We start from the raw sequence: 17,570 nt of genomic DNA, 5'->3' as shown, positions 1-17,570 counted from the left end.
GCTTCATCAAACACACAGCGCTACCAATATCACTGACTGTTGGGTTTGTGGGCTCTTGCCATCTGTTATGCATAAACATGACCTGTTTCTCTCATTACCCTTGTCCCATTTAGGAAATTGTGAAGCATGGTTTAAAATGTTTTCTGCGATGTAAAATCATTATTTAGAAAATCCCACACAGTACACGAGAAAGACTATAACATGATTTTAGCATATATTGAAAAACATCAGGGATTTGACCCAGAAGGGAATGGGGGATGGGGATCGTTGGATCCAGAAGCCTGTATGAATTTATATACGGAGAATGAGAATAGTACCTGGTTAAAAGATGACCTGTATGACTTTGCCAATTTTAATGATTCGCAGTATTTCCAACACTTTGTGGTCAGAAATGTTACCAGTGAACGGATTGTACCCATTCCCATTTTGAATACTTCTTCTGATTTCTGTGTACAGGGGATGGGGCATGTACAGGTTGGTGACAGTGTCTGTAATTATACCTATCGCATGAAAATATTTAGTAGCCCACCATTGTTGACACCTCCAAATGTGTACTTTGTATGTGGGGAAAATGCTTACACTTGGTTGCCCCGAGGTTTGGCAGGCCAGTGTTATCTGTCCTTCTTGTACCCGCCTGTATACATTGCACCATCAGACTACCATAGAACACACCAACTCTATACCGCTATAGAACAGTACCCAATAGGCATCGTAGACAGCTCATAGCCACAGAAGTCGATCAGACTGACACCTCCCTACAACAGTTTACTGACTTTAGTAAGGGATTGGTCCCATTCTGGGGACCAATATTCAATAGCAGAGAAATAAGGCGGTTGTCCAGAATAGTGGAAAATGTCATCAATATCACCACCTATATAATGACCAATATTACAGTAGAGCTTCAGGCGACAAGACTTGTTTCGCTCCAAAACCGGATGGTTTTGGACGTTATCTTGGCTGATCGAGGGGGGGCGTGCCGGGTGATCGGAAGCTCCTGCTGCATATATATTCCAGACTCCGCCCCCACTGTTCATTTGGCTATTCAAAAGCTACACCGCATAGCGGCTGAAATGCATACCAAAAATGGGTCCTGGTCACTGTCTGGGTGGTTCTGGGGGCTTCTGACAACGTGGGGTAGGAAATTGTTGTTGATACTGGCTGGAGCAGCCGGTGTCATTTTCACCTGTTGCATCCTTGTACAATGTGGCCTGGCTTGTTGCTCATATTGTGCCTCCAGGGTGACTGCCATGTGCGTCCCTGCTCCTGTCCCCGCCAAAATTCAGATGCTCCAGCAGGAGATTCATGAACAAAATGGCCATCGATGAGGAGGTTTTCCAAGACTAGGATTCCCTCCTTGTTAGCTACATCACGCTAATAGGAGGGTTTGAGGAACCGGAATTGATTTTCGGTTCCAGGAGCCATATAGCCACTATTTGTAATTAGCGCAATGCATCTAGAATAATAACGAATAAAACGCAAATACTAATATACACACAAAAAGCAGTAAATTAGGATTTAGCATGAACTGCATTGCACGTTTTTTTTGTATTTGCTTGACTCGACCGACGCCATTTTGTGGCCTCACTCGATCCCTGTGCTAGCAAGCCCTATCCTTGTATTTTACCAAAGCTGCTCCCCTGTGAAATAAGCCAACTGTTGCAAACTGCTGTCTCTGCTCGTTAGGCCTGTCAAGGTTATAGGTAGAAGGAGGAGGCCGGATAAGCACATTCCGAGGGGTGCTGCACGGACTCTCTCGGAGTAAGCAGAAGGGAGTAACCCTCCTGACCTTGCTATAACGAGATGAGCTAAACCAAGACCGCTTTGTCTCCCATATATGGTCTTTCCCTTTGCACCAACCTGTACCAACTTGTATTTTTCCATCTTGGGTAACGGTTTCGAAATGTAACCGTATATATGTGATGTTCTGACAATGTGCCAGCAGTCTTCTTGGCGGACCTCGTGGGGTTAGGTCGCAAGGAGCTCCTCTGGCAGAGTTTGTTTGTTTTAATAAACGATTGGACCTTCTACACTGCCAACTGACTGATTATTCAGATTGGGATTGGGCTATTTGTAAGTATGGCTCTAGGTGGGTTGTGATAATATTTTCGGTACTTCAAAAGGCCTGTACAAACACACTAGCACCTGCTCCAGCGACAAAAAACCCCATACAATGTACTCCCCCGATGCATCAGTTCCCAAAAGGACCACCTCGCCATGCCACAGGTTGCAAAATCCAATAATTAGTCACAGCCCCAAAGAAAATGTAAAAGAAATATAAAAGAAAAAGGGGCGGGAGGGAGGGAAATTCAAGAAGCCCCCAGGAAACCTACAACCGGCTGCTGGGTCACTACCTTCTCGCAAGGTTCAATGCGGCGTTCTGCAAGGTTCCTCCCTGTCTCCCCTGCTGTTTAATTTGTACATTTTCCCTCTGGTTTTTCCGTTACAGCAAATGGAGGTCACGGTGTATAACTATGCCGATGACCTCCAGCTTATTTTTGATTTGTCCTCTTCTTCAGACCCCATTCATAATTTCCAATCCATTATGATTTTCATCAGGGACTGGATGAATAACAACCACCTGAAGTTAAACCCAGACAAAACCGAATTGGTCCAGTCCCTGCAACCCCTCATTTTGGCCTTCCGCCTTGGGCTCTCCCCCTATCCCCTCTTCCTCAGTAAAGACTTTAGGGATAAAACTGAATGATCATCTTACATTGCACTCCCAGATTAGTTCTTTTGTTTCTTCTTGCTTTTTGGTTCTCCTCACCATTCGTAAGATCTCCCGTTTTTTCTCCCTTTCTGCTCTTAAACTCATTCTTTTAGCCATGGTCATCTCTCGTATTGACTATGGCAACGCTTTATACTCTGGTATCCCAGCTTATGAATTACCTTGACTTCAGCTGGTTCAAAACCAGGCCGCCCAACTTGTATGTAACCTCCCTAAATCCCTCCATGTTACCCCGTTACTTAAAGCCTTACATTGGCTCCCTATTCGGGAACGCTCCCTCTTCAAGATGGGTTGTATCACCTTTCAGGCCTGGGCAGGGACGGCCCTCGCATTCATCAACTCGGAAATTAAGGCCTATCTCCCCTGCAGAGAGCTGCGCTCTTCCTCCCAATTCCTCCTCTCTGTCCCTCGATTTAGGAGAAAGAAACTGGGAGGCATGAAATTCTCCACCCTCGCCCCTGTATTCTGGAACTCTCTTCCTTTTTCCCTTAGGTCCTCTTCCCACTATTTAGAGTTCTGGAAAGCCCTCAAAACCTTCCTCTTCTCCCAAGCCTTCTCACATTAGCGGCTTACCTCCTGCCCTGACCACGGGTCTGCATCCCTAGCGCCAAGAAACCGCTTGGTAAACGTGCGCTTTATAAATATTTTTAAAATTCAAAAATTAAAATTCAAATACCACCAAAATGGTGGGTAGTTCCCTAAAATGGCTGGCTAAATATGCCCCAAGCCCAAAGATAGCCCACCCAGCCCAAAAGAAGCCCACAAAGCCTAACCAGCCCAACTGAGGTGCTGGCTGCCCTCCCCCCGGCCCAAAATCCCCCGGGAGGAGCAGGCCTCCCAAACCTCCCGCTGGTCGGCCGCCCCTCCCAAAGCCCTATTGGGCCCACAATGAGGGGGGCAGCACATACTACAGACCAGCTTGTTGGTGTAAAAAAGGCCGCTTTATTGGAAACAGGTGCACCTTACTAATAAGTTCCCTTGGCCTGTGCCGTACAAAACTAAACCTCACTAAATATATACATCCTAACATACCCCCACCCCTCCCTTAAACATGCTTCCCCCCTGCAACAATTATAAACACCAACTTGCAATTTACAACTTTCCTAACTACCTGACTACATAACTTCTTGTATCTACCCCAACTGTAAACCAGACCTCATAAAATCCCCCCAGTACTTAGGAAAAAAGCCACTCGAAAGTCGTCCTGACGGCTTTCGACTCCCACTTAGGCAGCCTGTCTCTTTGGATATCTGCATACCCCTATGACCTTATCCAGAGCCTCCTTCAATTGCACAGTGTACAATTCCATCTTATACCGAGAGAGGTGGACCCCGTCCTCCCTAAAAAAGTACACTGCCCCATAGCGCAGTTCCGGATATTCCATCCTACCCAAACCTTCCCTCTCACAAAAACTCCTCATCTCCCTGTTGATCTTCCTGCGTGCCCTAACTATGGCCGCTGACCACTCCGCTCCTCTCCAAGTCCGCCTAGGTATGAACTCTGACCATATAATAGGGCAGCCTGAACACTGGCGCCATACCTCCAACAAATCCCTCTTCATCTGCTTCACCAATGCCAGGCCCTTGCACTGAACTAAATAGTTCTCCCCAGGTGGATAACTAGCACATCCGGACACACTCCCCTCCTGATCACCTTATCCAACGCTGGCAACAGTTCATGCCACCTCATGCCCCCCTTTCCTTGCCAATGACATACAAACAACCCAGGATCCAATCCCAAATTCAAACTCCGGTTCTTATCCCACTCTGCACGTTTCCACCCCCTTCACGAATGAATGTCCCATAATGAGGATAGACAGGACAGCCTCGTCCGGCCCCGCCACCGCACCTGCAAATACACACATGTAAGCCACAGGAAAAAACACCATCAAGCCTGGTCCTCATCCCGACCCCCCACAACCTGATGTATGTCTTATAGCAATCTGACTTCCAACGCCCCAAATGCATGAGCTCCCCCAACCCTCTTGCTGCATCCGTCGCTGCCCCTATGCGCAATGAGTGTGTTCCAAAAACCCTCGGGTCCTCACCTATGGCACGTAGGCCGTGCCGTAGAACCCATAACAGCTGAGCCTCCCTCACCCTGCCCTTGTCAACCCGGCAAAAAACTTCCCCCGTCCCCACTCGCCGTTCGGACGCCATAAGCCCCATCTTAATTTCTATGCAGGTAAGTACTTAATCAATAATAACTCAATCGGAAAGAAAGAAAACAGAGTCCGTGGTGTTAGAGTTCTTAGGGGTTTTATTCCTTAAAAAGGAATCGTTCCGGAACTGGATATCTGATTCCTGGCACCACACAGGGTCCAGGAAGGGATAGAGCAATATTTTATTGACAATACATAGCTTATATACTTAATTCATGTCATAGAAAGCAATAGAGTAGGCGTAACAGCTGAGAGAAACAAGATAACAGTATTCACGTGTTGCTAGTACATAATCAGAAGGCGTGAACTAGGCGTGAACTAGAGGTGTGCGCTAGAAACGTCACAGATAGGTGTCACAAAAGGGGTGGCACAAAACAGAATGTTGCAATGTCAGCAGAAATCTGAAGCTTGGATGCGCGCGCAGCTGCATGACGTGTGATTGACGTGGAAACTGGAGGGTGCAGGGGACTTGACATTTACACTAGCGGAAAGAGACAGAAGTCTGGCATGTCAGATCAATTCGTACTTCTATCATATCTGGTATCTGATGTTTGGGAACCATATTATCTAGAGGGAAAGGTCTCTGGGGCAGAAGCTATTCTATACTGACTGAGAGTGCGTGTATAAGCGCCTAAGTGTCTGCATGAGAAGCGTGGGGGCATGGGCCTTCTCTGGGAGCATGGTAACAGAGGCTATGAATTACTTGCATGGAGACAGTAGGCCAGCCCTCGTGCTCTGCAGCTGGGAGAATGTTTACTTAAACTAGTAAGCAGGAATGTATTCTCGGGAAGCGGAACAGATAATTCGAAGGTTGTAGTCAGTCTTGGCAGGCAGCAGGCTGAGCTAAGCGCCATGGGCCGCACAGGGAGTAGGACAGAGGTCATGAACACAGAGGCTGCCTGGGCTGATGCTTTTCTGAGTCAGAAAGCAACGAAAAAAGGCTCGATGGCAGAAATTCAGGGCCTACTTTGCCAGAGCTGAAAAACGTGTAAAGTACACTACAAAAAGACGTTGGCATGGCATACTTAGGAACGGACTATTTAGCCCATTCAGAGTGGGTCTGAAAGAGGACATGTTAACGGTGGACGCAAATGTATTTGCGTCTTCATAGCTGGCACAGGAGGGAAGTTACATGCACTTTACGCTGGTACATGGAGTCGGTGGGGTACACGCTAGGGAACATTACTTGACCATAAAATTTATATTTCCTCATTCCCTCCTTGTTCCCTACGGACCCTTCATGATATATCGATCCTCATGAATCGATCAGTCTGTTCTTGTAACATTATTCGCTCATCTTTCTTTCTTTCACGTTTTGAGAAAAAACTGGAATGTTCAATGCATGATGTGGCACACAGTCCACAAATCGCTGGCCCACACTGTAGGCACAGACAACAACTGAATACTATGACGAGGGCAATGCCTAGGAAGGATAGGATCTTCCATCCCCAAGCGGTTAACGTTGTCCAGAACCAACCGGACCAAGTCCAGGTGCCTGGATTCTGATGTATCAGATTTGCAATTTTATGAAGACGTGTAATGGCTTGATATACTGTTGGCGCGTTTTCTGGAATGAAAATACAGCAACTTGACCCGATGACCTTACAAGCTCCGCCTCTGTCTGCCAAGATGACGTCAATAACAAGACGATTCTGAAGGACAACAACCCGCATGGCGGACTGCTCTTCTGTTAAGTTACCTAAGGCGGAGGCAGTTTCATTCACTACTGCTTCAAGTGTTCTAGTTAATCTGCGGATTAGCTTACTATTTTGGACGGGGCCTAAGAAGAAAAAGAATCCTTTATTGAAGTCTGTATACTGTTCCCATGCCGTTTCTGTGTAGTCGACAAGCGAGAGACCTCTTCGGAGTCTATTCTTTACTAGATTTGTATTTCTGTGATAATCAGGAGGAGCTAGAAAAACAGGTGGCAGAAGGAATGCAATGTAACAGGTACCATCCCAATCTGGAGGTAAGCGTATGTATGCGGTATGACCACAAACAAAATAGGAATGACGGGTAGCTCTAAAAGAAGACTTGCCTTGATCACTGAATTCGACCACAGTAGTACATTTACTATGACCTAAGTGTACTGAACCTTTCTTACTGACACATAATTCACCAGTGACTGGTAGTACTGACATGGCGGGCAGAACTGGTGCAGCTTCGGACTCGACAGTAAGAATCATAAGGTTAATTGTATAATTACCTAATCCATATACTTCATTTTCTAGATCAGTTCCTATTCTAATGGGGAGTCCCTTCTTGTCAGGATAACAGGATTTAAGCAGAACTAAGTTCAAGTTTCCCCAAACCCAGCTCCCTTTGTAAACAGCAATATCAGGATCTACGGAATTTATTATTCTAAACCAGGCTCCACAGGAGCCATTGTGGGTGAACGGATACGGAAAGAGGGGCAGAGCTCCCTTGTATTTCTGGTAGGGAGGGAGTCGGCCACATATCCAGCAGTTTGTAGCATTATTAGTCTGATGGGAATGATGTAACATACTAATGAATGTGTTGTTGCGCAGCGCGAGTCTGTAAGAAAGTTCATGTGGAGGTAATTTGCTAAAAGAATGTTCAGCAGAAACATTGTAAGCAGATTGTTCACGCTTGAAAATAGGGTAGTACAGAGAAAGCAGTACACCTGTAATAATGATCAGAATACTTAGAAAAAACATAATTAATAATGTCACTATACAGTGACTGCGGAGCGATTTACAATATGTATGCTTCTTGAATTGTCTCTCTCTCTCTCTATCTCGATCTAGGGGATACATGTCAGAAACTATTTAACCGATTCACCTAGGGGAGGACTTAAACAATTAAACTGTCTGACTTGCTAGATCGGAGCTTTAACTTATATTCTTCTTGAGGAGTTTTTTCTCGTTCTGAAGCTGTAAAGTCACTAGATTCGATACAGTCTTTGGGAGGGGTGGACGAGTCTGGATCTGGTTTCAGTTCGTTGTATTTTTTAATGTGGCTCGTGTGGATCCACCCCTTTCTTCCCTCCACTTTCACTGCGGTCCTTGTAGTAAGAAGGACGGTCTTCGGCGCTTTCCAGCGGGGCTCCAGCGGACTTTTCCTGTCAAAGTTCCTTATGAGGATTAGGTCACCAGGACGGACATCATGCGGCTTTACATCGGTGTTGTCAGGGAAAGCTGCGGCAACCTGTGAACGACATGATTGGAGTGCAGACATCAAGGAGGCAAGGTAATCTGTCAACATATTACAATCAACATCAGTAATTTTCTTAGGAATGGGCGTCCCCCACATATTCGGTGGTCTGCCAAAAACCACTTCGTACGGGGATAGTCCTGATCTCGAATGGGCAACCATTCGCATATAGAATAGTGCCACTGGCAGGGCGACTATCCAGTCGACCCCTTTCTCTTGACATATTTTAGCAAGGCGGATCTTTAATGTCTGATTATGCCTCTCTACAAGGCCTGCGGCTTCGGGGTGTCGGACACAATGGAATTTCCACTGATATCCTAGCAGAAGTGAAACCTGCTTCATCAATTCGGATGAGAATGGCTGTCCGTTATCTGAGTACACGACACGAGGCAAGCCGTACCGTGGGAAGAATTCACGAACCAGCTGCCTGGCAGTGGTCGGAGCAGTATAATCTGGGACTGGATACGCTTCGGTCCAACGGGAAAGTGCACAAACAACTACGAGGACATATTTGAATCCTCGACAACGGTCCATCTGGATATAATCCATCTGGAGGACTTCAAAAGGGTGATCAGGAGGATGAAATCCACCTTGCTCTACAGGGACACTTTTACCTGGATTGAACTGACAACAGATCATGCAAGTACGCACTTTCTGTTTTGCTGCTGCTCGTAAGTGTTTATTGTGCCAGAGATTATGTAAACTGTCTAACATCGCTTTCTCTCCTAGATGTGCTGGACTATGTGCTGTATTTATTATGACTTGAACCATAGAGTCGGGGAGAAACCATGTAGATTTTCCCTTCGTCATCCAACCTTGATCTGTCTGGATCCCTCCTAGTTCAGTCCATTTCTTTATTTCATCTGAGGTGGCATGTGTCTGAATATCAATTACATCTAGTGCGGGATCCCTGACTGTCATACAATGTGTCGGTACTATTGTCTTTGTCACATCAGCTGTCTGAGTGTGAGTCAATGCTGTATGTTTTGCTGTCTGGTCTGCCAGGTCGTTACCCTGGGAAACAGAATCTGTAACTTTAGTATGTGCTTTACACTTCATGACTGATATGCCTGAAGGCAGATGTATTGCTTCTAACAGTGCTTGAATGAGGGGACCATGTTGGATCTTGGCACCATGAGAGGTCAAGAAACCTCGTTCTTGCCATAACATTCCGAAGTCGTGTACAACTCCGAACGCATAACGGGAGTCAGTGTATATGTTAACATTTCTGTTCTTGGCTAGTATACAGGCTCGGGTCAGAGCAATAAGCTCTGCCGCTTGAGCGGACAGTGTGTCAATACGATATGTTTCTTTAACTTCAGTTTCAGTGGTCACGGCATACGCGGCCACTAATTCTCCTGTACTTGTTCTCATACATGAACCATCCACATAAAGTGTCAGGTCTGGATTTGTCAATGGAACATCTGTTAAGTCTCGTCGAGGCTTTGTTACTGCATTAATGATCTCTATACAATCATGCGGAACTGAATCTGTCATAATTGAAGGTAACAATGTTGCGGGGTTCAGAATACTGCAGCGTCTGATTTCTATGTGTGGTTGGAATAGCGTCAATTCATAACCTGTCAGTCGTGCTATAGTCAGGTGCTGGGTCTGGGTTCTGTTTAAAAGAACCTCTACAGAATGTGGAACTTGTACTGTTAATTGATGTCCTAAAACAATTGAGTCACTCTGTCTGATTGCTAAAGCGGTCGCTGCTACGGACTTCAAGCACGCAGGGAGTGCCTGGGCTACTGAATCCAATGTACTTGAAAAATAAGCACAAGGCTTATATGAACCTGCTTGATCTTGGGTGAGGACAGACAACGCTGTACCATCACGTTCTGTAACGAAAAGTGTAAAAGGTTTGCTGTAACATGGTGTCGCTAAAACTGGTGCTTGGCATAAAACTTTCTTTAATTCTTCAAAGGCTTGTGTGTGTTCCTGAGTCCAAGGGAGGACAGTCGAAGTTGCTGCCTCCTGTGTTGTTAACTGAATGAGTGGTTTGGCTAGAAATGCATATTGAGGAATCCATTGTCTGCAGTACGAGGTGAGGCCTATAAAAGCCCGCACTTCCTTTTGTGTCTGGGGTCGTGGCATATTTACAATTAACTGAATGCGATCGGGAGTGAGCTGTCTCCCCACTTTGGACAGCAAGTGACCCAAGTACACAACTTGCTGAACACAGAATTGTAGCTTCGAAGGAGACACCTTGTGTCCCTTGTCGGCCAGAAAATGTAAAACTGTCAGTGATGCTTGTTCACATTCGGGCTCACTTCGTGCGGTGATCAGCAGATCATCGACGTATTGCAGTAAAGCGGTGTTGACTGGCATTTGAATACAATCTAGTTGTCTTTTCAGTGCTTGGCTATAGATGCTGGGGCTTTCTGTGAATCCTTGAGGTGCGCGGGAAAATTTGAAACTTCGTCCATTTAAACTGAATCCGAAGAGATATTGGCTCTCTGGATCAATCGGTACACTAAAGAAGGCGTTCTTGAGGTCAATTACAGTAAAGAACGTTGCTTCAGAATCAATAGCAGTCAATAAGGAAGAGATATCGGGAACCACGGGGTACTGTGGAATGATGCATTTATTCAGTTCTCTCAGATCAATCACCAGCCGATATACTGGCGGTGCATTGGGATCAGTACGTTTAAGAATCGGAATGATAGGGGAATTGCAGATATTTGAGTCGGTCTCTACGACCACTCCTTGGGCAATGAGCTCTTCAATGATTTTCAGTAAAGCCACTACAGCATCGGGTGGTAACTTGTATTGTCTGATTCGGGGTAACACAGCACCTGATTTCAGTGTAACACGGTATGGTGTGATATGCATACAACCTACATCAGTTGGGCCTTTTGCCCACAAGTGATCTGGTACATTTTTTAATCTGACATCAAACTGTCGCAGTACATAATGGCCCTTGAAATCCCGCAGGAAGAGTCTAACTCCCTCCGGGGAGCAGCATATTATGGCTCCTAGAGCCTTCAGCGTTTTGATACCTAACAGATTTTCTGGACATGATTTCGTAAGTAACAAGTCTGTAATACGTGATAATGGACCCACAGCCAGGGGAACTGGTTCTGATACTTCATTTACAATAGGCTGTCCTGAAAAACCAAGGGAAACATTCTGCGAGCCTGAGAGGGGTGCCCCTGGGACTTCGTTATGGCTGATTGTTGTGCGGCTTGCCCCTGTATCTATTAAAAACTTTCTATCTTTTCCCAATACTTGACTGTGTACATAAGGACCCTCTTGATCTACAGAAATCTCAATAAGAGGCAAGCCGAATTCCCTCTCTAGGCTGTTTCATGTGTATCGTGGGTAATCGGGGTAAGCAGATTGGGCATACTGATACATCTGTTGGGAAACTTGCTGAGTCGCGGCAATGGGCTGTGGCTGTGGTACCGCTACCGTTTGTGCTGTATGAGATGAAGCATGCGTGTGCTGTGGATTCTGTGAAGTCTGTTGTTGGGCCTGGTCTTGTCTTGGTGGATGCGGTCTTTCTTTAGTTTTACCTGTTGCTATATTGTGTTTCAGAACTGGGCATTCATGTACGTAATGGCCTGGCTGCTTGCAATAGTTGCATGTCCCTTTAACGGGAGCTGTGGCGTGACCTGTCTGGGTCGTACCCTTTCTCTGGCTGTCTGCTGGAACTGTTTGGGCCACTAACATTTTCATTTTCGTGTCTTTCATACGTTTCTGTTCATGGTCCTGTTCTTCTCTAATTCTGTTCTGATGATACTGTAACATTTGCAACATCTGTGATGGCGTATTTGCTTGCCATGTACTCTCGACTTTGTATACACGGTTTTTAACTGCTAACAGGGAATTCTCGACTAACTTTGATACAAAAAGATGCGGGTACGACTCGCTACTTGGTTTAAGACCACTGTTAATAATGAAACATTTCTCGAATCTCGAATAGAAGTCACTAGTATCTTCATCTGGTTTCTGTTTACATGCTGAGATTGCATCCCAGTCTTCTTTTCTAGTTGTCAGTAATCTTGGCAGAACCTGTACTATTAAACCTGGTAATGCTTTAGTTTTATCCCCAAGGCCTACCCCTGGGACACGTTTGTTCTCTTCGTCTTCTATTTCTGCCCATACAATCTTTTTGTCTCCTACCTCCCATTCTTTTTCCTTGAGTTTCTCGTAGATGCCCGTGGGCAGCAGTACTTTTAACATTTTCATGATATCTTCATATGTGTAATCCCCCATCAGTAACATGTCTTTAAGCTCTCTGTGAAAACCTGCAGGGTCTTTATCATGGCACGGTACTAGTTTCTTCATTTCTAACAGTTCTAACTTGGTCAGAGGCGTGTGTACATACACACGTTTCAAGGTATGATCCTCACCCATAACTGGGTGTACTTCTCGCAAGGGGTTCTGACTTTCAAGACCATGCAGACACTCCATATGATACATTTTTCTTTCTGGGGGCGGAGCGGGAACATATTCGGAGCTTACGGAAGTGTTATATCTCTGTCGTTGTTCTAGAATTATTTGTATTAACTTGGTACTTAGACCTCTCCATCTATCCGTGAGTAGTGCTTCTAATGTATCGTGTAAGGGACCTGGATCAGAATGTTTGTTTCTGTATAACGTGAGAAGGTGCTGCATCATGTATACACCTGCTAATTTCTGCTCGTCTGGGGAAAGGTTCAAGAATGTCTGTGCTACGGTGTCATCATTGTACATGTCTGCATTGTCAGCCCATAATATCGCTGACCGGGCTAGTTCTTGCTCATCCATAGAATTGAGTACGTGGTACCCCATTCGGTCTCGGAGTCTTTTATCAGTCTCCTGGAACCGATGTTCAGGAGAATTCGGGTTTGTTAAGCCAGAGAAAAAAACCCTCTTGCTTTCTGGACGAATGCCTTTCCTCAGGTAAGTTCCCTTACCTACATATGCTATCGTATCTGTAGTCCTTTCCGATTCTTCGGGTTCTCCTTCCTCCTCCTCGGAGGCCTTATCTTTCTCTTTTTCGTGTATTTCTATCACTGTTTTTCTTATTTTCTTGTACATACTGGCTATGCAAGTTCCCTTATCATGTTTTCCATCAGATATATTTTGACCCCACTTGTTGAGTGCATTTAATTCATCCTGTTCTGTTTCAGGCCTGTCTCGTTCTCTTATTAGGCAGTTTATAAAAAAACGTAGTATATGTGCTTGAGTGTCAACTTTCTGATGCGCCATGGCATCCTTAATACTTTCAGGGTCTTTCCCAGTCTGAACAAAGTGATATATTCTATCTAGGTGCTCTTTCATTCCTGCAAATAGCAGCAGGTAGTCAGTGGCGGATCGTAACCGTAGTGATGCCATCATCATTCTATCGTTTTTACCGGGTACTGGATCATATCTGCAAACTGCAAGTGGTTCTTTGAGTATGTCGAGACGGGGTGATTTGAACGTGAGAGGACTCTGTATATCCCTAAGGTGTAATCTGTGTGTTAATGGCGGCGTCCGAAGACCCCCCATCGCACTTCCTGAGGCGGAAGCTTGAACATTATCTCTCTGTGGAGTCTGTATCTGTACTTGAATTTGTCTGTGAGTAGGGTCAGGTAGAAGCGGTTTCGGTAGATCAACTTTGAGTACGGGAAGTGGTGGAGGTGGAGGAATAGTCGGTCGAACGGGGAAACCTGGTTGCAGTTGTGGCGCGTTGCCACCTCCGTCACCGTCAGTAGGCGGGACACGGACAGGCAGGTTGGTATAAGCGGGTGCTACATCCTCTAGATAGGAATTCAGGAATATATCTTTAGTGGTCTTGTGATTTACTTTAGTTGGAACCAATGGTGGCGGCAGATTTTTCGGTATTTCTGATGTGGTCTCAGGCGATACCTCGGCCACGAGATACATACCGTTTACGAGATTGTTTCGTGCGCGGTCTACTTGCTCTGTTTTTACTCGGATCCCTTCATTAACTAATTCGTTTTCTTGGGCTTTATCTGATTCTTTGAGTCTGTCTTCTCTACGGAGTGCTCTTTCAGCACGCTTATGTGATTCCTTACGCCAAAATTCTATGGCGTCTTTCTGAGATTGTCTGGCTTTCTTTTTCCATAGTGCTTCCTCTACCTTCATGATGCACTCGGCATCCCACGTTCGGTAACAGGCCATCTGTGTCTCTCGTCTAGATGTTTGGTATAATCGGCCCATAAATCTAGATACAATATGGCGTCTAGGCCATGCTTGTTATACATAAAATTGCCTGGAGTGTCCCTAGGGGGGATAGGAATTTCTTCCTCGAGTATCCCTTTCCTAGTTCCTATCTGCTTTAACTTGTTGAAGAACGGCATCTTGTTTACTTAATAATGAATGCTCAATCCTAACTACTTAACACTGAATTCCGCTAGTTATACAAGAACACAATAATGCACATAAAAAAACGGTCACACTCATACCACGACATTAATCACATGAAAAGACATTTGAGACATATATGACTACCCCTTATACCAGATGTACTGCTAAACAGCACAGATACACTGTCAGAGACAATGCAAAAACTTTAATAACTGATATACTGCTAAACAGTACAGATACACTGTCTAAAAACAGTGCAGACCGGACTTGTGTACCCAAACCCGTCTTGATACGTCCCAGCAATGGTACTCACCGGGAAGCACGGAAACTGAAGGCCTCGGAAAACTCGACTGGACTCGACCGGACTCGACTCGACTCGACACGTGGATACTTCGGAAAACTGGTGGGCCTCTTAACACCTCGGACCTTGCTTCTTTCGGCTAGGCTCTGGTCGGGATCCTCCGCACTCCTCACCGCCTCGTCTGGGCGCTGATTGCAGTCTTCGTCACCTCCGTGGGTCAGAGGGAGATACAGGAAATCCTGCCGGTACGCGTAGTTTCCATCTAACTGATGGCAGGGGACAGAGCTTGCAACGCACCAACCGGCGCGTGGGGTGGGGGAGGGGTCCCTATTCGGGCGCCAAAATGTTGTAAATATTTAATTTACCATCTTAATTTCTATGCAGGTAAGTACTTAATCAATAATAACTCAATCGGAAAGAAAGAAAACAGAGTCCGTGGTGTTAGAGTTCTTAGGGGTTTTATTCCTTAAAAAGGAATCGTTCCGGAACTGGATATCTGATTCCTGGCACCACACAGGGTCCAGGAAGGGATAGAGCAATATTTTATTGACAATACATAGCTTATATACTTAATTCATGTCATAGAAAGCAATAGAGTAGGCGTAACAGCTGAGAGAAACAAGATAACAGTATTCACGTGTTGCTAGTACGTAATCAGAAGGCGTGAACTAGGCGTGAACTAGAGGTGTGCGCTAGAAACGTCACAGATAGGTGTCACAAAAGGGGTGGCACAAAACAGAATGTTGCAATGTCAGCAGAAATCTGAAGCTTGGATGCGCGCGCAGCTGCATGACGTGTGATTGACGTGGAAACTGGAGGGTGCAGGGGACTTGACATTTACACTAGCGGAAAGAGACAGAAGTCTGGCATGTCAGATCAATTCGTACTTCTATCATATCTGGTATCTGATGTTTGGGAACCATATTATCTAGAGGGAAAGGTCTCTGGGGCAGAAGCTATTCTATACTGACTGAGAGTGCGTGTATAAGCGCCTAAGTGTCTGCATGAGAAGCGTGGGGGCATGGGCCTTCTCTGGGAGCATGGTAACAGAGGCTATGAATTACTTGCATGGAGACAGTAGGCCAGCCCTCGTGCTCTGCAGCTGGGAGAATGTTTACTTAAACTAGTAAGCAGGAATGTATTCTCGGGAAGCGGAACAGATAATTCGAAGGTTGTAGTCAGTCTTGGCAGGCAGCAGGCTGAGCTAAGCGCCATGGGCCGCACAGGGAGTAGGACAGAGGTCATGAACACAGAGGCTGCCTGGGCTGATGCTTTTCTGAGTCAGAAAGCAACGAAAAAAGGCTCGATGGCAGAAATTCAGGGCCTACTTTGCCAGAGCTGAAAAACATGTAAAGTACACTACAAAAAGACGTTGGCATGGCATACTTAGGAACGGACTATTTAGCCCATTCAGAGTGGGTCTGAAAGAGGACATGTTAACGGTGGACGCAAATGTATTTGCGTCTTCATAGCTGGCACAGGAGGGAAGTTACATGCACTTTACGCTGGTACATGGAGTCGGTGGGGTACACGCTAGGGAACATTACTTGACCATAAAATTTATATTTCCTCATAAAAAAGGCCGCTTTATTGGAAACAGGTGCACCTTACTAATAAGTTCCCTTGGCCTGTGCCGTACAAAACTAAACCTCACTAAATATATACATCCTAACATACCCCCACCCCTCCCTTAAACATGCTTCCCCCCTGCAACAATTATAAACACCAACTTGCAATTTACAACTTTCCTAACTACCTGACTACATAACTTCTTGTATCTACCCCAACTGTAAACCAGACCTCATAAAATCCCCCCAGTACTTAGGAAAAAAGCCACTCGAAAGTCGTCCTGACGGCTTTCGACTCCCACTTAGGCAGCCTGTCTCTTTGGATATCTGCATACCCCTATGACCTTATCCAGAGCCTCCTTCAATTGCACAGTGTACAATTCCATCTTATACCGAGAGAGGTGGACCCCGTCCTCCCTAAAAAAGTACACTGCCCCATAGCGCAGTTCCGGATATTCCATCCTACCCAAACCTTCCCTCTCACAAAAACTCCTCATCTCCCTGTTGATCTTCCTGCGTGCCCTAACTATGGCCGCTGACCACTCCGCTCCTCTCCAAGTCCGCCTAGGTTTGAACTCTGACCATATAATAGGGCAGCCTGACCACTGGCGCCATGCCTCCAACAAATCCCTCTTCATCTGCTTCACCAATGCCAGGCCCTTGCACTGAACTAAATAGTTCTCCCCAGGTGGATAACTAGCACATCCGGACACACTCCCCTCCTGATCACCTTATCCAACGCTGGCAACAGTTCATGCCACCTCATGCCCCCCTTTCCTTGCCAATGACATACAAACAACCCAGGATCCAATCCCAAATTCAAACTCCGGTTCTTATCCCACTCTGCACGTTTCCGCCCCCTTCACGAATGAATGTCCCATAATGAGGATAGACAGGACAGCCTCGTCCGGCCCCGCCACCGCACCTGCAAATACACACATGTAAGCCACAGGAAAAAACACCATCAAGCCTGGTCCTCATCCCGACCCCCCACAACCTGATGTATGTCTTATAGCAATCTGACTTCCAACGCCCCAAATGCATGAGCTCCCCCAACCCTCTTGCTGCATCCGTCGCTGCCCCTATGCGCAATGAGTGTGTTCCAAAAACCCTCGGGTCCTCACCTATGGCACGTAGGCCGTGCCGTAGAACCCATAACAGCTGAGCCTCCCTCACCCTGCCCTTGTCAACCCGGCAAAAAACTTCCCCCGTCCCCACTCGCCGTTCGGACGCCATAAGCCCCCCCCACCCCGCTGGGCATGTTGGTCGGTCTTAGAACGCCGTAACAGCACCACCACCTCCCGAGCCCTCAGTTCCACCTACCCCCAAAAGACC

The sequence above is a fragment of the Lissotriton vulgaris genome, chromosome 5 (genome assembly GCF_964263255.1).
Source record: "Lissotriton vulgaris chromosome 5, aLisVul1.2, whole genome shotgun sequence".
Classification (NCBI taxonomy): domain Eukaryota; kingdom Metazoa; phylum Chordata; class Amphibia; order Caudata; family Salamandridae; genus Lissotriton; species Lissotriton vulgaris.
The sequence above is the reverse complement of the archived record's forward strand: the minus strand, read 5'-3'. Positions refer to the sequence as shown.